The following is a 27554-nucleotide window of genomic DNA, read 5'->3' on the forward strand; positions in this document are numbered from 1 at the left end:
TCAATGGCCTTTCTCTACACAAAGAATAAACAGGCTGAGAAAGAAATTAGGGAAACAACACCCTTCTCAATAGCCACAAATAATATAAAATATCTCGGCGTGACTCTAACGAAGGAAGTGAAAGATCTGTATGATAAAAACTTCAAGTCCCTGAAGAAAGAAATTAAAGAAGATCTCAGAAGATGGAAAGATCTCCCATGCTCATGGATTGGCAGGACCAACATTGTAAAAATGGCTATCTTGCCAAAAGCAATCTACAGATTCAATGCAATCCCCATTAAAATTCCAACTCAATTCTTCAACGAATTAGAAGGAGCAATTTGCAAATTCATCTGGAATAACAAAAAACCGAGGATAGCAAAAACTCTTCTCAAGGATAAAAGAACCTCTGGTGGAATCACCATGCCTGACCTAAAGCTTTACTACAGAGCAATTGTGATAAAAACTGCATGGTACTGGTATAGAGACAGACAAGTGGACCAATGGAATAGAATTGAAGACCCAGAAATGAACCCACACACCTATGGTCACTTGATCTTCGACAAGGGAGCCAAAACCATCCAGTGGAAGAAAGACAGCATTTTCAACAATTGGTGCTGGCACAACTGGTTGTTATCATGTAGAAGAATGCGAATCGATCCATACTTATCTCCTTGTACTAAGGTCAAATCTAAGTGGATCAAGGAACTTCACATAAAACCAGAGACACTGAAACTTATAGAGGAGAAAGTGGGGAAAAGCCTTGAAGATATGGGCACAGGGGAAAAATTCCTGAACAGAACAGCAATGGCTTGTGCTGTAAGATCGAGAGTTGACAAATGGGACCTAATGAAACTCCAAAGTTTCTGCAAGGCAAAAGACACTGTCTATAAGACAAAAAGACCACCAACAGACTGGGAAAGGATCTTTACCTATCCTAAATCAGATAGGGGACTAATATCCAACATATATAAAGAACTCAAGAAGGTGGACCTCAGAAAATCAAATAACCCCCTTAAAAAATGGGGCTCAGAACTGAACAAAGAATTCTCACCTGAGGAATACCGAATGGCAGAGAAGCACCTGAAAAAATGTTCAACATCCTTAATCATCAGGGAAATGCAAATCAAAACAACCCTGAGATTCCACCTCACACCAGTGAGAATGGCTAAGATCAAAAATTCAGGTGACAGCAGATGCTGGCGAGGATGTGGAGAAAGAGGAACACTCCTCCATTGTTGGTGGGATTGCAGGCTTGTACAACCACTCTGGAAATCAGTCTGGCGGTTCCTCAGAAAATTGGACATAGTACTACCAGAGGATCCAGCAATACCTCTCCTGGGCATATATCCAGAAGAAGCCCCAACTGGTAAGAAGGACACATGCTCCACTATGTTCATAGCAGCCTTATTTATAATAGCCAGAAACTGGAAAGAACCCAGATGCCCCTCAACAGAGGAATGGATACAGAAAATGTGGTACATCTACACAATGGAGTACTACTCAGCTTAGGTTTGTTCTAGCACAAACAAGCGAACACAAAAAAAACGTGGTAATAGTGTAATTGGCCTAGTTAACTGATCATATTTTTTAAAAGTCATCTTATCTACCAGACTTCTAAACCAATGGACATAAGAAATTGGACTTTTTCAGAAAATCTTATGTCCTGGGAAGAGAAGCCTAGTAGGTATCCAGAATGGAAATTCTTCTCTCTAGAAGCTTTACAGTGGTATCAAGACAAGAGTAAGTCAATGGTTTATGGGACACACCTGACCTAGACTGCTAAGATGTTAACATACCAAGTCTGCTCTATATACTTTGCCCTCACTACTGGATACAGATGAAGGATGTGAGAGAGTCAGTGAGTGTATCTTTGTCCCAATTCCTTATGATGGCACATTGATTAAACCTCAAAGGTTTTCTACCTTTTTCCTTATTAATTTCACAGTTCCAATTGGCTTATAGAGGACACGTAGGCAGTTATAGCTTCTTGGAGCACAGAGTGTGACACCAGGTTGGGGCGCTGCAGATGATTACATTTCAGTCTCATTACCATGGTTTTTAAAGTAGGTTGAGAGCAAATTTGGTTTTAGGATTAGTTAGATCTTTATATCTAGTTAAATGTTTACTTGGAATATAATAGGATGTTCTACTCATCAATATTTACCAGAGAGAAAAGAAATTGCATATGAATATAATAATGTATATTTCAATGCTTGTTGCAGGCTTGTTTGGGAGAGGTGAAATATGGAAACAACTCAAAAGGCCATCAACAGAAGAAATTCCAACTATATGGATCCACATAGTTGAATAGTACTGAGACATAAAATGGGAGCAAAATTATTTACACGTACAACAGCAAATAATATTAAATATTTATAGTGGATAAATATGAAAATAATTATCCTGAGTTAAAGAAGCAAACAAAGCCTGACATGGTGCATGACGACAGTTTGCACACTGTGTCTGTGGAAGCAAGGGATCATAAATTTGATGCCAAACTAAGCTACAAAATGAGGCCATTATCTGTGACGGCTAACATAGTCTGTCAGTCTGATAGAATTTAGAATGACCAAGAGGCAAAGTTCCAGGTACATTTGTGAGGAACTATTTAGGTTAGGATAGGATCTGGGCATGCCTCTAAGGCATTGCCTATAGTAGGTTAATGGAAATGAGAAGACCTACCCTGGCCTGTGTCTTGTTCAGAGTGAAATGGAAAAGTGGCCCACTAAGTGAGAGCATTTATCTCCCACTAATTCTTGGCTATGCATATAATGTGCCAGCTACCTCCTGACACTCAAGCTGCCAAGGCTTGCCTGCTATGATGGAGTGTATCCTTGGATTTTACACAAAATAAGGCTTTCCTTAAGATTCTTGGATTATTTTTTTTCCATTTTTTATTAGGTATTTAGCTCATTTACATTTCCAATGCTATACCAAAAGTCCCCCATACCCACCCCCACCCCCACTCCCCTACCCACCCACTCCCCCTTTTTGGCCCTGGCGTTCCCCTGTACTGGGGCATATAAAGTTTGCAAGTCCAACGGGCCTCTCTTTCAAGTGATGGCCTATTAGGCCATCTTTTGATACATATGCAGCTAGAGACAAGAGCTCCGGGGTACTGGTTAGTTCATATTGTTGTTCCACCTATAGGGTTGCAGTTCCCTTTAGTTCTTTGGGTGCTTTCTCTGGCTCCTTCATTGGGGGTCCTGTGGTCCATTCAATAGCTGACTGTGAGCATCCACTTATTGAGGGCATCATCCTGAGTGAGGTAACCCAATCACAAAGGAACTCTCACAATATGTACTCACTGATAAGTGGATATTAGCCCAGAAACTTAGGATACCCAAGATATAAGGTACAACTTGCTAAACACATTAAACTCAAGAGAATGAAGACCAAAGTGTGGACACTTTGCCCCTTCTTAGAATAGGAAACAAAACACCCATGGAAGGAGTTACAGAGACAAAATTTGGAAGTGTGACGAAAGGATGGACCATCTAGTGATTGCCATATCCAGAGATCCATCCCATGATCAGCTTCCAAACGCTGACACCATTGCATACACTAGCAAGATTTTGCTGAAAGGACCCAGATATAGCTGTCCCTTGTGAGACTATGCCGGGGCCTAGCAAACACAGAAGTGGATGCTCACAGTCAGCTATTGAATGGACCATCTTGGATTGTTTTTTAAAGTAATTACTTTATACTATTTTCTGAGAATTTCAAACAATATATTTTGGGCATACTCATTACCTTCTTCAAATTTCTCCCAGATCTTTTCCCTAGAGCACTCCCCACACAAGACACAACATTTACTTATTGGATTTTTAAATTTACATTTCAAATGTTATCTCCTTTCTCTGTTTCCCCTCCAAAAACTCCTTATCCCATCACTATCACCCTGCTTCTCTGAGGGTGCTCCCCTACCTACCCTCCTACTCCCTCATGTTTTATAATGTAATGAGTATAGTTTGTGATAGCTGACTACAACCAGTCATTGGACCTGCCATGGAGTATAATGGATATACAAAATGTTAAACCATTGAAAGAAACAGACATTCCTTCTCCAAGTAGCCATCAAATGTCAATAGCTCTTCAACCATGAATAGAAATCCGTGCCAAGCTCTCCTTTTCTATGCTTGAATTTTTGTCTGGTTGGTAACTGCATATATTCTGCATGCTGCATCACTTCTGTGAGTTCACATGTGCGTGTTATTTCTGTTAGCATCTGCTTCCTTGTTGTTATCCCCTACCTCTGACTCATCTAACCTTTGAGTTCCCTCTTCATGAAGTTCCTTGAGCTTTGGGGGAAGGAATGTGACCAATGGTGACCCATGGTGGCTCACAACCATCCGTTATGAGATGTAATGCCCTCTTTTGGGGTGTCCGAAGAAGTGGCAGTGTACTAAAACATAAAATAAAATAATCTTTTAAAAAAAAAGAAGCTTCTTGGTTGAGAGATGCACTGTAATAAGTCACTAGGAGTAATTTTAATGCTATGTCTATTTAGGAGTATACTAGTAGTAGCTTTCCTCTAAGGCTAATGACCTACCTAACCATATGAGGTTCTTGTCTCCATGAAAGGTGTCAGGAATGGGCTTCTTCTCAATAGTGTGGGCTTCATAGCCAGTCAAAAAGTGGTTGGTTATGTTCATAACATTTATGCTACTATTCCACTATTTCTCCAATGGGTGTATGTTCTCAGGAACATAGCTTACAACTCACAGAATTTGGTCAGGTATTTTGTTGCTACATCAAGAAAGTAATACATAGAAGGGTAATAAACATGAGGCCATCCTTATCAATATATTAGAGCCATATCAAAACCATAGCAAAAACAAAGTAAAAAAGTCAGGCAAAAATTTTAAATGCTTCAGGATTTTGCTTATGAGAAATTATAGAAGATGCAAACTAACCCACAGGGACAGAAAGTAGATTAGTTGTAGGTTGCTGGTGGGTAAATAGAAATCAAAGGGTAAAAAGACAATACAGAAAGACAAGAATACATTTGGGGGGATATCTAGGCTCACTATGATGATTTCATATTTTCAGGATTATGTACATATATCAAATTCATGAAATTTCATATTTAATATACATAATTTATTTCATGTTAATTGTTTCTTAACAAAATGGTTTGGAAAACACAAGGGGATCATTAAAATATTTTCTGCTTACCTAATTCAAATATTCTAGTGAAACACTGAGAGCTACAAAATAAAGTAGCCAAGTTTATAGGACAGGATAATTGATTGTGTTTCACAAACTGCTTTGAATGAGAGAAATGACAGATTCTTTTCAAAGTTTCTGTCATTTGCTTTAAGCCACACCAGGGGAATCAGGACAGCTTAAATGCTGTATGCTGAAATGTTAGACTAATGAATGCTACAATGACTAACAAATTCAGTTTGATCCTATCCATGACAAAGAGGATTTATGGAGTCTCGGTGATAAAGTACCATGACAGACCATGTAGATTTAATATCAGTGACTCCATCCACTTTAACGTGTTAGAAGCTTTGGTTTCATTGTGTAAATAGAGATTTTTCTCACAATCCTGGTTATTCACCATGGTTATATGCATATCTTTTTCATTGAAGAATAAAAGAAAAGTTAGTGTTAAATCAGTCAAAATGCAGACCATGCTTAAAACAGCCCTGAAAATATACCTTTCCACAACAGAGAGTTAATAATTTTACTAACTTTGTTTTGAGACAGGGTTTCACTGTGTACCTCTGGTTGTTCTGGTATTTACTACATGAACCAGGCTGGCTTTGAACTCATAGAAATATGCCTGCCTCTGCCTCTCACGTGTAGGGATTAAAATTGTGTGCCACTATACCACATTTAGTAATGTTTCCTTTGTACATTATTAATTTCTGCAAGCTTCTTAATTGTATACATATGTGTATCTATTAAATGGCAGAGAGTTGAACTCAAGTCTATAGAATGACTTAGTTATTATATCATTCTATATTAACCAAGGGGAAATAATATATAGCAGACTGCCATAGCACTCAAACATTTTTATAATTAATGCTTGTTTTTTTTTTTAGAGTATAGTAGATACGAACAGAAAAAAAGTTTTTATTAGTAGTTCTCTACAGTATATGCTTACCATTAAAACATGTTTATATAGAAAGGTCACTAATAGCTGTGGAAAATGAGAAACTAGTTTACCTTGGTTACCCCCCAAAAAATCATAAGTAAATGAAACACAATATTTTACTCTAATCAGCTGGTGTAGTGTCTCCAAGTTAAATACTGATTCCACAGTCCTTGGCCACAAGTAATTGGAGGTCAAGCTACAAAAGAACACACAGTGTCACATATGAGGGTAAGAAGAAAATAAATCCAAATGTATATTCAGGGTTTTCATGTACCAGGCCTTGAAACGTATATTATCTCATTTAATCCTCACAGTACACTCTCAGAGAAAAGCTGTTATTATTCTTGTTTTTCCAAAGAGCAACTGAGGCTCACAAAGAAATAAAATGACTTGTCTAAGGTTGCATAGATGGTAAATGGCAAAGCTAATTCAGAACAATTTTAACACCGAGCCCTAATCACCTCACAGAGCATATAAAGTTATAAGTAGCCCATTCAAATTCACAGCCTAGCTCCTATTTGTCCTATATGTATGTGGCTGAGGCGAGAACTTCCTACTTCTTGCTTCCCAGGATTCATTGAGTTTGCTGCTGTTTCCATCTGGATTTTTACAGCTAGTTGCCAAAATACTTCGAGGGATATGGCAGCCAGAAGACAATGGGCACTTGCTCCGTCATTGACAGCCTGAAAAGGGACCCTTAAACTCTGCATATATTAGCTCATCATTGTTCTGCAAGTGTAATGTATTTTTATACCTCCGCCTGAAATATAATTCCACTTTGTACTAATTCTTATGGATTCCCATCACTACTACCATGTCCCTTTGACTCATTGAAAACAGCAGTGATATTTTAGACCATATTTTATGCTCCTAGACGACACAAACAACATCTGTGTCTGCAGGCAGACAAATAAAAGAAAATGTTGGCCTTTCCTGTGTTTAGCTCCCAAGCACAAAGCAGCTGCCTTGAGGAGAGTTTTGGAATTATTTAACAACATTAACAATTATGAGGGGAATATTATTCACTGGGAACTCTGTGGTGGTAGGGGGATAACTTTAGCACATCATTACCCAGCCACAGGAGATAACCAGATCAAAACTTGGGAGCAAGTCTTGTTTACAAGACAGGATTATAATCATAGGCTAAAATAGACTAGACCTAAGTTTGTGATCTTCTTTATGAGTTTTGCACATTTCACAGCATTAAGAAAAGTGATTTTTTTTCTGGAAAATATTCTCTACTTCTCTATTGTGTGTTTAGAACCATATTTATTTATTTGGAATTTATGAAAGAAGTGTGACATTGAATAAAGTTATGTTTCTCTTTAGCTCATATGCAAACCTTGATAGTAACTCTACAGTCAATCCTTTAACAAAATGAATCTTCTAAACCTCCCATTGCTAGAAATCAAATACAGACAGAAACAATAACATTATACTTTGGAGTAGGAAACTTATAGAGCCCAAAAGTCTTATTAACATAGTCCAAAAACTTAATCCAAACAAACAAATTGGCATTTTAAACACTTAGGAATGGACAATGAATACATGATTGCATACTCATTTTCCAGACAGGAAATATGAACAGGTCAAATAGTTTATGAAGTTTGTTCAAGACTGTAGTTGTTCAAGACTGTATATGAGTTAGAACTTGAGTCTGTGCAAAGCCTGAATAGTTGACTATATTTGTTTAGTTCTCAGTTAACACCTTAGGAGAAAAAAAATCATAACAGATTTGATGCTATATTCAGATGACACCTGCTTGGCTAGATTTTCATTTTTAACAGTTCCTTGGCTATGTCACTGGTCCTAAGCTTTGTTCATGATGTTTACTGTTCCTATCTACAAGGAGTCTGGAATTATAAATCTAACAGAAATGCCTGAACTGTGAAGGTGTCTTTCAAGAGCTGGAAAAAATGGTAGGTACTTTAAATCTCAGATACTTAAGAGACTGAAGCTAGCCCAGGTAACATAGTGAGAATACATTTGAAAATCTCAAAAGCAAATCAAAACAACAACAACAAAATCTATGGAAGTTTAGTATTAGGATATAGCTCAAAGTTATAATATTTGTATAGTGTACACAAGATCTTGAGTTTACTGCCTAAAATTCCTATAAAATTTCTTTCTTTCTTTCTTTCTTTCTTTCTTTCTTTCTTTCTTTCTTTCTTTCTTTCTTTCTTTCTTTTTGTATTAGGTATTTTCTTTATATTTACACTTTAACTGTTATCCCCTTTTTGGTTCCCCCTCTGAAAACTCCCCATCCCCTCACCCTCCCACTGTTCACCAACCCACCCACTACAGCTTACTGGCCCTGGCACTTCCCTATATATACTAGGGCATAGAACGTTCACAGGACCTAGGCCCTCTCCTCCCAATGATGGCCGACTAGGCCATCCTCTGCTACATATGCAGCTAGAGCCATGAGTCCCACCATGTGTTTTTCTAAAGAATTTACTGAAAATATACTCAGCAATCTTGGAATTCTGAGGCCATGAGTTCTAATCTAGAATGTAAGAAAAATCCATTAAATCAGAAAATCTTTATTCAAACTCTAATATAATGGTACTCCCCCCCCGCAGAAACTAAAGAAAATTAGACAAATATTCAAACCATCACAGAACTCATCCTCTAATGGGAATAGATTTATTCTCAGAATCAAATACACCTTCATCTTCTTCTTCATCTCTAAATTATCACATGGATATTAATTCAGAATTCTTTCTGAAATTCAGAATAAACATACTATATATATAAGCAGTAATACACAAGAATTTGGTTTCTTCTACACAAATGAATATTACTGGGTAAAAAGCCACATCCATAACTTCTGTGTATTCTCCATGAAGAGGAATTGAAGACCTTGAGAGGTTGTCCTGAGACCGGCTGTATTTATCCCTGCATGTCACATTTACTTTATATCCTGAAATATTTCTTTGGATAAATATTTTGGGATCTGATATCTTGAAGGATACAGGGATACAGTGATGGAGATGAAAGGGAAACCCCTTCTTCCCAAACTAGATATCATCTCAAATAATAGATTTAGAGACTGGTTCCTGGAGGAGGTTGAAGGAGAGAGTATAAAGGGGAAGTAAACAGAGACAGGTCACCACAGCTTACCTGAAAAACACATGAAACTGAAGAACGAAGACCAAAGTGTGGACACTTTGCTCCTTCTTAGAATTGGAAACAATCACCCATGGAAGGAGTTACAGAGACAAAGTTTGGAGCTGAGACAAAAGGATGGACCATCTAGAGACTTAAGATGCCATATCCAGGGATCCATCCCATAATTAGCCTCCAAACGATGACACCATTGCATACACTAGCAAGCCTTTGTTGCAAGGACACAGATATAGCTGTCCCTTGTGAGACTAGGCCGGGGCCTAGCAAACACAGAAGTGGATGCTCACAGTCAACTATTGGATGGATCACAGGGCCCCCAATGGAGGAGCTAGAGAAAGTATCCAAGGAGCTAAAGAGATCTGCAACCCTATCGGTGGAACAACATTATGAACTAACCAGTACCCCAGAGCTCTTGACTCTAGCTGCATATGTATCAAAAGATGGCCTAGTTGGCCATCACTGGAAAGAGAGGCCCATTGGTCAGGCAAACTTTATATGCCCCAGTACAGAGGAACGCCAGGGCCAAACAATGGGAATGGGTGGGTAGGGGAGTGTGGGGGGGGAGGGGGGGACTTTTGGGATAGCATTGGAAATGTAATTGAGGAAAATACGTAATAAAAAAATTTTTTAAAAAAATCAGTGTATCACAATTTCACTTTACAGTGCATAATAAATAAATAAAAGATAAAAGGAGTTATATTGTCCTATATAAATGTTGAATATTTGCTATCAAAATAAGAAATCTGATCTGCATTGTCTAAAACAGTGCTCTTGTTGATATTATAGTTTTAGCATAAGGGTAAAATAATAGAAGATTAACTTAATTCATCAAGGAAGTCAATTTTTTTCTTAGCCTACATAAGGTTCAAGTGGATGTTAAGAGAGACAAAGAAGGAAAATTAACTAGAACAGCCATTTTGAATTCGACTTTTCATATATGTAATTGTCCTAAACAAATGGAGCAGGGGCTACCCCAAAAGTTGTTGACTGTACGTGGGCTATATTCTTTTAGCTGGCTTGTCTTTTCTGGCCTCAGTGGGAAAGGAAGAGCCTATCCTCACATAGACTTCAAGGGCCATGGTAGGGGAGATATCCAGAGGGGTCATACCTGCTCAGGAGAAAAGGGGAGGGAGGATGGGGGGGAAAGGATTGTGGGAGGGTGTGACCAGGAGGGAGGCAGTGAGCTGGATGTAAAGTAAATAAATACAAACTAACTAACTAACTAACTAACAAATAAAAAATAAATAAAAAGATTTAAAAAGTGGCCACTTATACCTACCATATGCTTACAGACATTATCAGCTTGATTTTGTTAGCAAATATTTCATAAATGTAAATAAATAATAAAGCTTCATATATGTTCCATTGTTTTTTTTAGTAGTTTATAATCTTCGTATCTGTGTTTATATCTCTGTGTGTGTGTTTGCACACATGCTTAAGGGCCTTAAAAGTCCAGAGATATCAGATGCCCCAGGGCCAAAGATAAGAAGAGTGTGTAATGACCTACACTTGGATTATCTCCAATAGTAGCAAGTGTTTTTATCCATCTAGCCACTTCTTCACTCACCTCCCTCTGTATTTTTTAATGCAAACAAAATAAATATTCTTGTTCTTTTGATGAAGTGGCAGAAAACCACGTAGAGTTCATTGATGCATTAGTGATAGATGAGTAGAACACCATGAAGCAACAGGAAGAATTTTTTTTTTTTACTAAAAGTACCCCTACTACTAAAAAGTTTGTGCTTCATGACCCAAAGTAGATAATTTCCTGTAATTGTTCCATTCTCATAATGACCAATATATGGTATATAGCAACAGAAGTGAGTGTTCTTTGTAAACATGATTAATAAACACTTATCCATGCACACATGCGCACATACACACATATATAAACATGTGTAAATCAATACACATTGTGAACTTTGACTATAGTTTAATTTGTAATTTGTGAAACACAGGAGTCTAACTACAATGTAATGTTGTCTAAAACTAGATGCTATGCTCCAGCCAGGGGTAAAACAAACATGTTAACACCTATTCTCAGAAGTAGAGAAAGAAGTGCATTTTATGGTAGTAAAAAGTGCAGAAAAGAGGACATAATTTTCCTACATGTGACATAATGCAAAGAATTAGCTGTCATATGAAATTATGGTACTTCCAGATTATTACAAAATGAATAACAATGACAACAGAGCCAACTATCAGTTGTCTAGTGTTTTATATACAGGATGTAGTTTATATTCCTTGCATATTGTTTATTATAATGGATTTCTGAAATGACATTTCAAGATTGGGCTGATATTTTAGCAGGTGAAGAACTGATTCTGGACAGATCAGAATATATGGCCATGTTCTTATACCAATTTAGCAGGAGGGATGTATGTTTTCACTTTATAACAGGAAAAAGGATCTCAGCGTGGATGACAGTAATCAATATGCTACAGTGGACAGCACAAAAGCTCATAGGGCATCAGTCATAAAAAAAAAATACAGACAACTGTGGAATGTTGTGAGGGGGATACATAGTCTTCCTCACCAATTGTTTATCTAATACCAAATGGTCAGCCTTGAAAGCATGCACATACATATGTAACAATAAAGAGTAAGAGGCCATATGTTTGAAAGAGAGTTTGAAAGAGGGTTTAAATGGGAGGATTTTGATGGAGAAAAGAAGAGGGGAAATTATATTACAATCTCAGAAAATAGAAAAACATCAAAAATGTCGTCTTTCTACATACATAGTTTTGTGGTAGAAGTCAAGGTTACCTTGATCCAATGGGAATCCCTACATTCGGAGAACATAATTTATAGTTATGGATATATGAGACATTTAATACGAAGAGTAGGGTACACGATCAAGACAATGAACATCTGGAAGAGGATGATCAGGAAGGTGGCATCTTGTAGATGTGGTAGATTAAGTAACTAGTGGATGAATGGAAAAGTTGGAATAGGCATAGAGAATATTCTAAGTCCTGTTAGCATGCTTTGAGCTTTTATGTGTTTTATGTATTGTTTAAAAGCTATAAAGCTAATATAATAATTTATTCCAAATCTGATTCTCCTCTTGGTATTGATGTTCAGTGAATAGTTACTATACGTTCACTGGTTGAGGTTAGCAATTTAGGCATTATCAGTTTCACATTTGACACAACACTAAATCATATCTTTTGTTTTTTGCAGGTGTCTGTACATGTGTGTGAGTCTCACATAAATGAATACATATACAAGCATGTGTGTGTTCATATGTCTTCTGAAGGACAGGGATTGACAGTGAGTATCTTCATGGACTGCTTTCCATTTTTCTTGCTGAACCTGAAGCTCAATGACTAGGCTAGTCAAGCTAGACAGCTTTCTCCAGGGATCACTTGCTAAGCTTCCCAAGTATTAGGATTGCAAGGCAATAAATCCTGATATTTATGTGGCTGCTAGGGATCAGAACGCCAGTCTTAGCTGGGCGTGGTGGCGCACGCCTTTAATCCCAGCACTCTGGAGGCAGGGGCAGGCAGATTTCTGAGTTTGAGGCCAGCCTGGTCTACAAAGTGAGTTCCAGGTCAGCCAGGGCTATACAGAGAAACCCTGTCTCAAACAAACAAACAAACAAAACAAAACAAAACAAAACAAAACAAAACAAAACAAAACAAAACAAAACAACTCCAGTCTTCAGGATCATGCAGCAATAGCTTTCTCCATTGAGGTATCTCTCCAGCCTCACATTAATTTGTCTTATAATTTTGCTGTAAAGCTATCCAATTCTGGATGTTTTTTCCAGATTTTTAATTGGGACAACCTCCTTTTCATTTTACTCTCTTTGTGTCTGGTGTTTCCCCTTCTCTGTTCTGTCCTTTCCATCAATTTATTTGGATAATCTTATCTTTCAGATTTTAATTCACTTTCTTTATTGTCTAGATTAGATTAAGCTATTTTTTGTCCAAATCACTATACACAATTATAACATGAGAATCACTTATATAATTATGCACTGTCCTTGTGTATATATAGTCCACAAAACAATGTTTGATACATTGAAAAACAAATCAATATTTGGTGTATAAAGGAGTGCTTTGAAAAATCATTTCAAGTAAAGATCAAATCATAGTTCACATACAGGAATGAAGATGCCATATCTGGAGGACTGATTACAGTGTGAATATAGCTATAGCACAGATCTTTTTGCTCAGTAAATATGCTAGGCTGGCTGGTTTAGAGGGTTCATACAAAGGACAAAAATGAAGATAGTATTAGAAACGAAGATCGTGCCAGTCTTAAAATATTGCGATGAATGTTTCAGAATTTAGTAAACTGCAACAGAGTACAACTTAAGGCTAAACATAATTAAGAACTGCTATGAACACCTACAGATTTTCCAACTGCCTTTGTATTTCTCCAGTTGAGGCTTGTACTTCCAAATATTTGTTTCTATTTTAATTATCTTTACATAATCCCATGTGGGAATAACATGCTCCCAATGATTTTCCACAAATCATTTTGTATTTTACAAAGAAGCTACTAAACTGATGCTGAAATCTTAGCCACAGTGCTTGTCCAAGAGATGGCTACCTAATTGTGTTTGGGTCAATCTTACTAGCATACATTCTATGGCTCATATGATTACCTGGAAAACTCATGCTAATATGCAATTGATTTGTAACAATATTTGGAGGTGTGATTTTCAAGAGCTTACTTGGGCCTCATAAACTGGTTAGTGCCATTATCTTGTGAGTTACCGTGAGACTCATAGCAGTGGGGGAAATGGAACCTAATCCTCCTGGCAAGGGGAGATGGGGGTTGAAATTCTGTGATGGGGGTACCACGGAGGGATAGCATTTAGGACATAAATTAATAAATAAGAAAGAAAGAAAGCCAAACAACAACAACAACAACCACAACTACCACCAAAAAGAAATTTATAAAATGTCAGCTTGGGCCCCTTTTCTCTACTCCCTCTCTCCTTTAGTTTCTATTTCTCTTTCTGCCATTTTTATACATTTTTATTTACCATGATAAGCCTTTAACAACATGATACAACAGGCTTCTTCTCAGCCTGTATAAAAACACAGGTGAATTTCTCTGTTCATTATAACTTATTCATTGAGTCATCTAACTGTCTCACAATTATTAACTGAAATAGAATCACATTGCCAAGATTTGCTCATGGCCTTCCATGGTAGGCAGGTAATATGGTGGCAGATATTTCTGTATTTTGACATTGGCTCTGTCTTTAGGAATAAAAGAAAGGGAGTAAGGGATGCATAACATGTGGACTCAGGTCCAGGCCTTATTATTGATTCTGATTTCATATACCAATTTAATCAGAGTCCATGCATGCATTCTTTACTCATTCTGTACAGACTAGCAAAGATAAGATTAATCTCTAAGCTTGAATTTTCTATGTAGTGTAAGAATTGATAGGTATATGTATATGTAGGAATTAGGAAGGGGGCTGATGATGAAATGATGATGCTGAAAAGTGAAAGAGAGATCTCTGTGTTCTAAGACAAGAGAGGAAAAGCATTGTGGTAGGGATTAGGACTTAAAATAAAAATCTAAGAAAAATATACTGTTCATTACCTACAAGGTTCCCTAAGAAATAAAACTGTAAAAGAATTTATTAAAATCACAATTTAAAAACAGAAGGAAGTCAGTTAACATCTAATTTGTGTTAGATCTTTTACATCTATTTCCAATTGTAAAATAAAATTATCATAATGGATTCAGGAAGTTGAGTACTATTCAATTTATAAATAACTGAACATGCTCAAGCAAACTGTCAATTCATATAAAATTGACGAAAGCAAGTACATCTGGGATTTGATCAGATTTGTCTTTATTGAGAGGGGATTGGCTTAAATTTTACTGAGAATTCTATTCTAGCCATATCTATGATAATCAGTGTCAAGGTATGATCCAGTATTTTAGTATTCAAGTGAATCTATGCCTACATAACTTGGCTACACTAAAATAAATATACATATATTATATATAACATGTGTATATTATATAATAAATGCATAATTATTTGACACTATGTCATATATATATTGTATATGTATTATAATAAATACATTTTGTATTTTCATACATCCTGCTACGAACATTGTTTCATGTTGACATCCATAAATCTATATTGTTCTTTTCAATATTTGTAAGGAATTCCATTGCTTAAGGCATTGAAACATGTCATATTTTGCTTTTTTCAAAATTTTTACTATTTCAAGAAATACGGTGCTTAATGATATACACATATATCTTTCTGTACTCTTGTTATCTTTTCTGTAATATAAATCCCTCAAGGTCTGAGTGCTGGGTCAAACTGTATATTCTTTAAAAGGAAAAAGATTTAGTTCAAACTAATATATCAATTCACCTCATCTCAAGACTTTTAAAATTGTAAATGTTATCAATTACATTTTTACTTTGTATTTCATTTATATGCATTTATAGCTTTTTGTTGTAACACTTTTGTATATGCTCATTTTATTACTAATATGTATTTAATTCTTACACTAAATGTGTTACATGCATGCACAGTATTTTTATGAACCAAATATTGTCTGCCAACTAGTTGCATTCTCTTACTATTATTAATGGCTGTTTAATTTTAATGTGATCAAGTGTTTCATATATTTTCTCTTTTATGTGTTTTGAGTTTCATGCTTCACATTATGTTTAGGGAAAGTGGACATGAGAGGAAGTGGGGGAGGAGAGGGGAACCTGATCTGGTATTGGTACTGAAGCCATGAGGGCAAGTAGAAAGAATGGAAACAGGCAACCTCAGGAAATAGGAGGTTGGGAGAACCCTCCAGAATTCCACCAGAGACCTGGGAGGTGAGAGACTCTCAGGAATCAAAGGGAGGGACCTTAGATGAAATGCCTGATAGTAGGTAGAGGTAACATACAGAGCCCACCTCCAACAGGAAGACAGGACATCAAGAGAGGGATGGGGTTGCCATCTCACTGTCACATCTCTGACCCATAATTGTTCCTGTCCAAATGAATTTCAGGGATGGAAATGGAGAGGAGCCTGAGGAAAAGAAGGTCCAGCAACAGGCACAAAGTGGGATCTAGCTCAAGGGGAGGACCCAAGGCCTGACATTATTACTGAGGCTATGGGACACTCACAAAAAGGGACCTAGCATGAGTGCCCTTGGAAAGACCCAACAAGCAGCTGAAAAAGTCAGATGTAGATATTTGTGCCCAACCAATGGACAGAAGCAGCTGACCCCTGTTGTTGAATTAGGGGAGGCTGGAAGAAGCTGAGGAGAAGGGCGATCCTGGAGGAGAACCAGCAGTCTCAATTAATCTAGACCCCGAGATCTTTCAAACACTGGACCACCAAACAGACAGCATATACCAGCTGATATGAGGCCCCCAACATATATATAGTAGAGGAGTTCCAGGTCTGTGTTCATTCAGAGATGATGCACCTAACCCTCAAGAGACTGGAGGCCCCAGGGAGCTTAGAGGTCAGGTGGGGTAGGGGCTGAGGGCATCCACATGGAGACAGGGAGAGTGGGGAAAAGGTGTAGGATGTGGAGCAGTCACAGAGTGGATGGAGGCAGGGAATGGAATATGGAGTGTAAAAAATAAATTAATTTAAAAAAAGAAGTGCTGGTGGTCTTTTTGTAACCCAGATGCCCCTCAACAGAGGAATGGATACAGAAAATGTGGTACATTTACACAATGGAGTACTACTCAGCTATTAAAAAGGATGAATTTATGAAATTCCTAGCCAAATAGATGGACCTGGAGGGCATCATGCTGAGTGAGGTAACACATTCACAAAGGAACTCACACAATATGTACTCACTGATAAGTGGATATTAGCCCAAAACCTAGGATACCCAAGATATAAGATACAATTTGCTAAACGCATGAAACTCAAGAAGAATGAAGACTGAAGTGTGGATACTATGCCCCTCCTTAGAATTGGAAACAAAACACCCATGGAAGGAGTTACAGAGACAAAGTTTGGAGCTGAGACGAAAGGAGGGACCATCTAGAGACTGCCATATCCAGGGATCCACCCCATAATCAGCTTCCAAACGCTGACACCATTGCATACACTAGCAAGATTTTATCGAAAGGACCCAGATGTAGCTGTCTCTTGTGAGACTATGCCGGGGCCTAGCAAACACAGAAGTGGATGCTCACAGTCAGCTATTGGATGGATCACAGGGCTCCCAATGGAGGAGCTAGAGAAAGTACCCAAGGAGCTAAAGGGATTTGCAACCCTATAGGTGGAACAACATTATGAACTAACCAGTACCCCGGAGCTCTTGACTCTAGCTGCATATGTATCAAAAAACGGCCTAGTCGGCCATCACTGGAAAGAGAGGCCCGTTGGACACGCAAACTGTATATGCTCCAGTACAGGGGAACGCCAGGGCCAAAAAAATGGGAATGGGTGGGTAGGGAAGTGGGGAGGAGGGTATGGGGGACTTTTGGGATAGCATTGGTAATGTAATTGAGGAAAATATGTAATTAAAAAAAAAGAAGTGCTGCACTTTTAATATTCCTTAGTCCTGTTCTCCTTTATTAATGTTCAAATAATGCTATAAACTGAGACTTTGTATGACCTTATCAAGAAAGATCAAGTCTTTTTTGAACATTAAAATGTACAGTTATTTATTACTCACTTTATCTTAGATAAGCTATTGTGGAAATTACCGAAAAGTCCTCATTAAACAAATTCAAGCAATAAGGTGTTTATAAGGGCAAATATCATGAATGACTCCCTCTTTGCTTCCTTCAGTCTTCACATTAAGATATTAATATGCATTTTAGAATATTTTGATACATTTATGTAGACTCATAAAAGTTATAAAAATAAACACATATAAAGAGATTCTTATTTTTCTAATTTTAAGCTTAATATTTTCTGTTTACATTGCACACCCTTAAAAAAAGGAAGCCTCTACAGGATGGTGCTACTACAGGATGGTCTGACTCTATATTATTACATTATGTGGGGACATTGTACACTATAAACACATCATAATTTAAGTAATGTCCTATTTCTAGACTTTCAGATGGTTTCTTTTCCCATCATTGTCAACTCTATAATGTTATGCTCAAAATAATTCTCACTTTTCTTTTTTATCCTTGAGACCTTCTGAATACTGTTGTTTACAATTCTTCTTCTTACCCCCAGTACTATGTCTTTTTTGAGAAGTTTGATACATTTACACATAGACCTGTTCTATCCAGTATGGTAGTTATTAAAGTCACATGAGCATATATGAAAGGTATTCAGTGTGAACTGAGTTGTGATGCATGTACATATATGTAATGGATTTCTAATTTTTAACAGAGAAAGATGATGTATAATTGTCTAATTTATAACAAATATATTTATTTCATATTGGAATGATAGTGTATATAATTAAATAAATAAGGCTTTTAATTAGTTTCATTCATTATTACTTTTTATAGTGTGATTACTCAAAAAATCTAAAATCAGACAGAATAGCAGCTCTTTCTTATCTGTAGACTACATGTTTGAAGAGCTGCAATTCATATCTAAATGCACAGATAATACAATCATATATATATATATATATACATACATACATACACATATATGTCATATATATACATATATATATACTTATAAGAGAGTTAAATGTGCATATTAAGCATAATGGAAAGTTTATTAATAATTAAATAGAAACCATGTAATGATATCTTATAATAAGAAAAAATCCTTCATTTTTGCTTAGAGGAAAATTCTTACAGTTTCTCTTCAGCATATTTAAAGTGAAAGCATCACTTACTGATCTTGTCTTGTCATTATTAAGTAAACTGTGGATTATATGAATACAAATATTACAATAACATGAAAGCTGATCTGTAAGTAAGATTGGTGCTACATGACCAATAAGCTGCTAGTATACACATCATAGCCATTACTAAAAAATGATAATTCATGTCATGAAAAGATGAAGAGGAATGGAATGAGATTTCATCACACTCTCCAGATATTGGAACTTATTATTCTCTATTTCTGGAACAATATTAGTGGACCATGGTTGGTTATATGTCAAAAGAATCTATATAAACCTTAGCTAAGCATTCATATAAGTTGTTAACTGTTTGTAAATGATGACATTCTTCTAGAATATTATGAAATATCTGTCCTGTTCAAAAATTTCTAGCTTTGCATTTTATCCACTGCCAAGTGGATTTCCATTTAAATTTAATTGCCTTTTGAGAAAGCCAATATTATTACTTTATTTTTCATTTATCATCTTAGGTTCTGTATTCTAAGCCATTTATGACTTTTTAAATCAAATTTTGTTTTCATTGGTACATGAGAGCATCATGCTTTTTGAATTTTTCCAAATCTTCATAAATGTTTCTCTGATCATGTGAATGATATGTTCACTAGGAAGTAGGATACCTGCTTTTTATTTTCTCCCCTGGATTGTTGTTCTATTTTTTCTTTTTTATACATTCCAGGATATAGACACTAAAACTACTAATTTTGATTTTATTTCTTTGTAAAAAGCCTGTAAGATTTTCCCCTTTATCCTTGCATGTCAATAGGTTTTCATTGTGTGTTTCAGTGTATAAAAATCATTCCTCTCACATATACTAGACATAAGTTTGGTCTATCCCATAGATACAATTTTGTTAAATTGTCTAAATGTGTTCATTTGTAGCTCTGTGGTTCATGCTTGCCTTGATGTCTTTGAGGTCTGCTTGTCACTGCCTTCTGAGTACTAAGATCAATGATGTGTACCATTATGCTTGGGCACTTTTCTCATCTTCTATTTGTTGACTTCTAGCTTCATAGAATTGTGTCAGAAAATATTGTGTCAGTCCTTTACATGAGAGCGTATTTAAGCTTTCACTGTGGCAAAGCATATATTCAGCTTTTAAAAATGACTCTGAGTCAAAACCCAGAAATATTGATTCCCTGCACACCCACAGGCTACTCTAGCCAGGGAAGCAGATCAGTGTCTTTCTCAGCCACCATCAGGAAAGCTTCCTCCCAAAGCCGAACAGTAGAAATACAGAGGCCCACAGCCAGATATGTAGAGAGTGAGAGATCTTGGAACACTGAGCCCTAAATGAAAGGTCTTCCTCAAATCCTTTCCCTGAGAGGACAGGGGACCCTGAGAAACAGGAGACAGAAAGAGTGTAAAACCGAGGGAATTGAGGACACCAAGAAAACAAGACCATCTAAATCAAGATGAACAAAGCTCTATGAACACACAGAGACTAAGGCAACATGCACCAGTCACGCACTGATATACACCAGACTGGGTTTCTGATTGAAAGGAGAAGTTGAACTTGCCTTCATTTGGAACCCAGAACCAATCTCCAATTGATAACCACTTGCAGATAAATATTTATTTTTCTCCACAATTTTTAATGAAAAGTGGGGAAAATATAATCAGGATATAACGTGGAAAAATCAATTTGTAATGAAAGGACAGGAATGTATAATCGGGGTGTAACATGAGAAAATCTTTTTCTTTTTTGGTTCTTCGAGACAGGGTTTCTCTGTATAGCCCTGGCTGTCCTGGAACTCACTTTGTAGACCAGGCTGGCCTCAAATTCAGAAATCCGCCTGCCTCTGCCTCCCAAGTCCTGGGATTAAAGGCATGTGCCAGCACTGCCCGGCCGAGAAAATCAATTTTTAATGAAAGAAAAAAGAAATTTATGTATAACTTCATAAGTTTTATAATTTTATTTATTTTCATTATATAGTTTTATTCATTCATGATTTATAAAACAGAAATATGTATTGTTATATACTAATGTAATTTTTATGTGTGTGTGTGTGTGTTTTTTAAAGACTGCAAATTTGAATGCTAGCAAGGAGAGGTATGTGAGAGGGTTTCATAAGAGGAAAGGGAAGAGGGAAACGACATAATTATCTCAAAAAATAAACAATTAGTTGAAAACTCAAACACAAAAAGTCTCACCCACATGACTGCCCAAATGTGAGTTGAACAAAGAGGACACCAAGAGTCACAGCAAACCTTATGGAGACAGCCGCATCCTTCACAAAGAACTACAGCTGTGAGAGGTAGCCCTCCCCGTGGAAGAGCTCACCCATTGCCTTTCCTGTGTTAAACTGCAGTACTGAATACATGCCTACAATAAACATCCTATGAACTCAAAAGATTATATTTGGGGACAATATAAGCATTTACATATATATATGTATATGCAAAAAATCAGTGTAAAAATAAGTTATGATTTGAAGAAGGGTGTGTTAGGTGTGTCAGAATTTGGAGGCAAGAAAGAGAAGGGATAAATGTAATCAAAATACAATCTCAAAAATAAAAATAATACTTCAAGTTTCATATTACAATATGAAAATATTTGTATTGTTACATTTTGGTTTGTGTATGTTTCAAAATTTAAAATAATTGTATTCTCTAAATATCACCATAGTTTTATCATATATATTATACAGCACTTCAAATAGCATATATGCTTAATTGAGAAATTGCTTTAGGGATTATTATGTTGCTTTTAACATTGAGTGCTATTTTATCTAAATTTGATCTCCTTATCCAAACCTCTATTGAATGAAAATTTCCTGGCATACTTCTCTCTCCTTCTATTGTTTTAAAACATTTACATCATTTTGTTTGATGTTTGTATCTAATATGTGTACTCAACTAAACTTTGTAAATTTGGGTGCTTTTATCTGGGGATAAAAATGATATCCATTTTCTTGGTTGTGATAAACACATTCTCTTTATCACAGTGCAAAGTTATATATTAAATATATTTATAGTAGGCATAATATAGTCTGCAAAATGTCCATGCCCTAATTCCCACATGTTTACCTGTTAGTGTGCATGATAGAGGCAAATCAAGGTTTCAGATTGTATTATGGTTAATAACCAGATGGCCTTGAGACTATGTTAGATCATTTGGATATCCCTACTACTAACCACAAGGGTCCTTTTAAGTAGATAAGTGGGGCAGAATAAAAGGTTTAGAAGATTTGAATTTGGAGGAAGAGTTAAACAGATACACAATGACTAGATTTGTAGATAAAGAAGTAATGATCTGAGGAACAACAATGACTATAGAAGCTGGTAGAGAGGAAGGCAATCTTTCTGAAACTTTGATTATGGTCTTCTAAGATGCATGTATTTATTCCAGGGTAAAATTAATTCTCAATTCAAGAGAAGAAATTGATACTCTCTTGTTATTTATCCTTATTTTCATTTTCTTAGATTTTGAATTGTCCTTTTCTCCATCTATTTTGCCTCTGCCACTTGAAAATTCAGTGGGATATGTAGTTGATAATGGTTCCTAATCTAACAGACAATTCTGTTATAATGTTCCATTCCTCCTTTGAAGGTACCTGTCTCTTTTGTGTTCTGCCTCCAAGATCCATGAGATTTTGATATGGGAATCAATGCACAAATTCGTAGTAAAATAAATTCAATAACATTTATATGTTGGAAATGGATTCAACCTTTTTAAGTGGTCTTCCTTTCCAGTAGAACGCAATATCACTTATGGGACTCATAGTCTGCCTTGCGGCAGACTACATAGGGAAGCATTGGTGGCCGATGTCATTCTTCACTTCACACTATGTAAGTAGGATCTTACTGTTTCTGTGTGAAATCAAAAAAGGAAAAGGAAAAGAGGAGCCACCAAACAAACTAGATACCCTAGCTATAGTGGCTATACTGCCCGAGGGAAGCTCTAGGGCAGCCACATGAACAGATAATTGGTCCTGTGAGCTGACAAAACAACTTGTATCTGTGCTGTTAAACAACTCTAATTCTCTGTGAGTCTAGGAGAAATTCCAGTGTTTATTGTTTTTTTTAAACCCTATAAAACATATAAATATGGAAAAAGAAAGAATTTAACACAGTGCTCGCTAAAACATCTTATATCACAAAATACTAATAAAAACTTTTATATTATGAAAATACATTTTAATAATGTGCTAAAGAATAATTATTCTTTGAATGATTTTCATGAAAGAATTTTTTTCTATACCTCCTCAGTACTGTGACTAGTTTTTCTTTCCTAAGCTATATTAAATTAATAAATTAGTTAGATTTTAGAGGCTATAGTGAATTACAGACTTAAAAGTATAGACTTTTAAAGTAGATTGCATGTCTCCATATTGAAAAAGTTAAATTGCTATTATGGATTACTTGTTTCTCACTCAGTGTAAAGCTTTGTAAAATTTATCCAGGTTTTCAAATCTTTCAGGAATTTGCTCCCCTTTAATATTGAATAGAATCCTACTATATGAATATTTCAGTTTGTTTATTCACATTTCCAGTGATGGACATGACTCTATTTTTTTAGTTTTTAGGTATTATACGTGAAGCTTCTTACCAATATGCTTCATATGCATACTTGTCGATTGTTGATCTAAGAGCATAAGTCATTGGTGTTCTGTTCAGGAAATTTTCCCCTGTGCCCATGTGTCCAAGGCTTTTCCCTACTTTCTCTTCTATTAGTTTCAGTGTATCTGGTTCTATGTGGAAGTCTTGATCCAATTGGAATTAAGCTTTGTACAGGAAATAAGAACGGATCGATTTGCATTCGTCTATATGCTGACTGCTGATTGAGCAAGCACCATTTGTTTAAAATGCTGTATATTTTTTTCCCATTGGATGGCTTTAGCTCCTTTGTCAAAGATCAAGTGATCCTAAGTGTGTGGGCTCATTTCTGGGTCTTTAATTCTTTTCAATTGATCTTCCTGCTTGTCTCTCAATCACAAAAGAACACACAAGTATGCATTCACTGATAAGTGGATATTATACCAAAAGCTCAGAATACTCAAGATAAAATTCACAGACCACATGAAGCTCAAGAAGAAGGAAGACCAAAATATGGGTCTTTTGGTCCTTCTTAGAAGAGGGAACAAAATGCGGGAGCAAATATGGAGATACCGTGTGGAGGAGAAACTGAAGGAAAGGCCATCTAGAGAGTGCCCCATCTGGGGATCCATCCAGTATACAGTTACCAAATGCAGAGACTATTGTGGATGCAAACAAGTGCTTGCTGACAGAAGCCTGATATAGCTGTCTCCTGAGAGGATTTGCCAGAGCCTGACAAATACAGAGGCGGATGCTTACAGCCAACCATTAGACTGAGCATGGGGTCCCTAATGGAGGAGTTAGAGAAAGGACTGAGGGAGCTAAGAAGTTTGCAACTCCGTAGGAAGAACAACAATATCAACCAACTAGACCCTCAGAACTCCCAGGGACTAAACCACCAACCAAAGAGTACACATGGAGGGACCAATGGCTCCAAACACATATGTAGCAGAGGATGGCCTTGTTGGACATCAGTGGGAAGGGAGGCCCTTGATCCTATGAAGGCTTGATGCCCTAGTGTAGGGAATGCCAGGGCGGGGAGGCAGGAGTGGATGAGTGGGTAGAGGAACGCACTCATAGGAGCAGGGGGATGGGGGACAATATAGGGGGTTCCTGGGGGGCAGAACAGAAAGGGGGATAACATTTGAAATGTAAATAAAGAAAATATCCAATAAAAAAATAGAGTTATATATCAGATGTGTCTTCAGAGCAGTCTGGCAATAGGAATATGTTAAGTTTGTCCCATTGAGTTTTTTGTCCCTACTTAGCTTAATTACACTTATTCAATAGGAGTTCTCCTTGCCTGGACCCATCTTATAACCCAGTTTCTACTGGAATTTAAATTTCATGATGGTATAAAATGTGTCTATAATTTTTATTGGTATATTCCCAGTTCTAGACATAGTCATCTGAACAAATACACATTCTAATAAATATGTACTATATAGACTAATGAATTTAACAAATGATAATACCTCCAATCTATTTTAACAAAAGGGCAAATAAAACTATCTATCTATCTATCTATCTATCTATCTATCTATCTATTTATCTATCTATCCATCTATTTATCTTCTCTGTTTACATCTATCTCTAAATTGTTTCAACATTCATAAAACAAAGTATTTTTGTACCTTAAAGTTGGAATCATACCAAATACCTTCTAAATGGTCATTTTATCACATTATTGAAGTATACAGTTTTTACTTTAATATAAACACCTATTATGTTTATAAAAACTGTAATTGTAAGATTTGCCTGGTAGCCTCCTCAGAAGAAATACATCTGCTATTCACACTTCTGCAGAATGGAATTGGAATGTCAAAAGCACTTGCAACATTCTTTTGTTTATTCTAGGTTTTATATCTTGACAAAAATACCTATTACTTTTGAAAATGATAACTTATATTTATAATATTTAACTTGAAACATTGTCTAATATAATCCTTATTTACGGATTATTAAGTAAGTCTGAACTCTGGATTATGAAGTTAGATGTGGCTGTCTTTCTCTAACTTACGGAGAAATAGGGATACTAAATGATCATCAAATCATCTGCAGGAGTCGTCATGAATAACCAGCAACACACTGCAGTTCTAGGTTACTCTTTTATAATCACACACCCATCTAATAATTTGTTGCTGAAGCAACAACTAGTATATCCCACAGTCTGAGTAGTATCACTCCCTTTACTTCTCACAGGTCCTAGATAATTTTTCTGTTCCTGGTTATTGCTTACCTTCTTGTTTACTATTAAGTGTGCAATTATTACTTGTCAAAACTTAGGTAGTCAAAAATAAACCAAAACTTCAGTCATCATTGTTAACAATATGCAAAAGGCATATCTCTTTACAAATTCTTATGCCTTAATGATGGGGTGGCATAAAAGATACTGTTGATAATCCCATGAAGAAAAAATTCTCAATTCTGTATATCTGACAGTCTCCTGAAAATGGCAAAGTGTGGATTTAAAGTGGTCAATTGACAGTGCTTTTGTTTGTTTATTGGACCATGCTGAAAATAGAACACTTACATTGCATTGTGCTCTCAGGAAAATTCCCATAGTGATATACATTCATAGAACCAGGTTTGAAACACTGCTCTACAAAGAAGTTATGATAGAGAAACATGATTATAAAAGACAAAAGACAAATAAATGAAAGGATCCTATATTGTTCTTTTCCTTTACAGAGTCATCAATTATAAAAGGAGTTTTCCTGAAAGAAATATCTTCCTTGTGTTTTACTTTCTAATTTATTAAAACTGTTTCCTCTCCTTAAAGCAAGCCATTCATTTCCTTTGATATCGTGATCAAATTTATACTTACAAATTTGATAGAGAAATAATTCCTTTGATGAAGCAAATGTGAAAGTACTGAATTGCTGCTACACATGAAACTCATGCTCTGAGTTCTCTGCACTGCCTTTCTTGTCCAGTTTGTCTTAACTCTCAAAGGTACATATTTTTGTTATAGTATCAGATACCTAATGGGTTTTGGATCATCTGTGTAAATTATTACTTTGCCATTTTATTTATGCACTTCATTCCATCTGAAAGTAAAAGATCTTAAGATGTTATCAATCCTGGAAGTAGCAAATATAAGAAATGTAATAAAAAGGAATTCCAATTTCTTAAGGAACATTTGTACAGGTTAAATCAAATTTGAAAGACAGACATGTTTTCCAATAAAGCAAGTGTATGTTACTTACGGCCTTATACTTCACTCTAACAGTAATATAGATCTAGAAGTTCAGGGGCATTGGCCGTTATGAATTGGGAAAGTAAGGATAAAGTCAGTTACGTACTTATCACTCTCTCTACCTGTGTATCTTCCTCCCTCTTCTTCACCTGTATGGAATGTTTTATCATTTTCCTTGTCTTAAAATACCCCTTAATGATTATGACATACTTTTATATTGCATGTAACAATGGCAACCAATTTTTTAAAACGTGTTTCGAAGTATTTGACCTGCTTTTGAGTTCTTTGAGAGAGTCTGCAACTATAATTTTTTTCCATTTAAAATACTAGGTGCTTTTTTATCTTTTCGCCAATAGTGTTTAACTCTACCCTAGGTCTCCATGCTATCCATTCTTCAGTTCCTGGCCATCCACAAAACATCCTGCAGGCAGGACAGATTGTAGGTCCAAGTTTTGTGGCTAGGTTGGTGTCCACATTTCTATTTCAGTAGCCTGCAGTGTACCTTCCTGTACCAAAGAGATTAGTATGTAGGATTCCTAATGGTATGCTGCTATAATCATAGACCAGAGGCTTGCCCAGTCATCAAGAGAGGCTTCCTTTGGCAACAGATGGGAGCAGAGACCCAAGTCAGACATTAAATGCAAAGAGAGGCTAAACTGGAGGTTTCCATTGGGTCATTCCCCTAGGAGATCAGGGAACATTACAGAAGAGAGAGAGTGAGGATTGTAGGAGTCAGAATGGATGGAATGCACCAGAAGAACATGAAACACTGAATCAACTAACTAGGGCTCACAGAGACTGGAGTTGCAATCAA

General features: G+C 36.3%; 1 protein-coding gene across 8 annotated transcripts in view; it reads right to left on the bottom strand.

Annotated features, from left to right (window-relative positions):
* Tenm1 (teneurin transmembrane protein 1) overlaps window positions 1-27554 on the bottom strand; it is a 901303-nt gene that overhangs the window by 563408 nt on the left and 310341 nt on the right. The gene's annotated exons all lie outside the window — the stretch shown is intronic.

This window comes from Mus musculus, chromosome X (assembly GCF_000001635.26).
Source record: "Mus musculus strain C57BL/6J chromosome X, GRCm38.p6 C57BL/6J".
Classification (NCBI taxonomy): Eukaryota; Metazoa; Chordata; class Mammalia; order Rodentia; family Muridae; genus Mus; species Mus musculus.